The following is a 1,355-nucleotide window of genomic DNA, read 5'->3' as shown; positions in this document are numbered from 1 at the left end:
TAGATAGATAGAGAGAGAGAGAGAGAGAGAGAGAGAGAGAGAGAACAACAACCTTATTTTATATTATGTTCATTTATATTATGTTAATTACATAAATTGCACAAGTGTGAAAAATAATTTAGTAATTGTATTTCATTAGTAAAGTATTATGTACTTTACTAATGTGAATGTGAATGTGAATGTGTACTTTGATTTATTGATCTACTATAACTAACTGTGCATTTCCAAGGCATAAATGTTACTTTTTTACTCCTTTCAATTTGACCATCCAACACTAGCATTCTCTATCTCTTTCTATTCTATCTACTTTTTTTATTTATTATAATAAAAATAAAAAATAATAATAACTTGATGCTCTAACACTAGCTATCTCTATTTTTATTTTTTTTCTATTCTATCTACTTTTCATTCTTTAAAATCAGAAGCCTTCAACCATGCTCCTGGGGACCCACCATCCTGCAGAGTTCAGCTCCAACCCTAGTCAAACACACCTGAACCAGCTAATTAAGCTTTACAGGATCACTTAAAAATACACAAGCAGGTGTCCTGAAGCAGGTTGGACATACATTTGCTGGACAGTGGGTTCCCAGGAGCAGTGTTGAAGACCTATTTTATTTATTTATTTATTATTATTATTATTATTATTATTATTATTATTTTAATAATACTATTGTTATTTTAAAAAAAAACCTTGCTACATGTACTGCGTTAGACTTTTGGGGCTTGTCACAGCACTTACATATTGTTTCTCTGTTGTTGGTTTGATTGTTTGATTGCTTGTATTGTACTTATTTGTAAGTCACTTTGGATAAAAGCATCTGCTAAATGTTTAAATATGAATGTAAATATAAATGTGAAATAGACCTTCATTGTACAAAGCACATTTTTCACTGGCTTGATATCTGATGGCTTTTTGTCAGTTTTACTGGGCTCAGAAGCCAATCAAATTACCTTTCTGGCTGAACTTATAACCAATGACATTCATTTCAGTACAAACTGCAATTTGAAACAGCTATGATCATGTGTCTTTTTGAAGACACATTTCATCAGTCACCTCAAAACAGTCTTTGACCTTAAGCAATGTGTTTTAATTAGAACCATCACTGAAGATAGGCAAAACCTGACTTCAGCCTGAACACGAACGACAATCAGTCTATAAACAACTACTGTATATTCAAATGTCAAACAGCCATATAATCAGATGCAGATGCAGCTGCATTTTAATTTGAAATATTTCAGGATATTGTCATGACAGAATATTGAGGGAATTGTGATTAAACATTTTCTTTACAAAGTTTGTGTAACAGGTTTCCAGGTAAAAATCATACTGCAAATCATAATAAAAAATTTAAAAA

This window comes from Sinocyclocheilus rhinocerous, unplaced genomic scaffold (genome assembly GCF_001515625.1).
Source record: "Sinocyclocheilus rhinocerous isolate Xijiao unplaced genomic scaffold, SAMN03320098_v1.1 scaffold3254, whole genome shotgun sequence".
Classification (NCBI taxonomy): domain Eukaryota; kingdom Metazoa; phylum Chordata; class Actinopteri; order Cypriniformes; family Cyprinidae; genus Sinocyclocheilus; species Sinocyclocheilus rhinocerous.
This window is presented reverse-complemented; position numbering follows the sequence as displayed.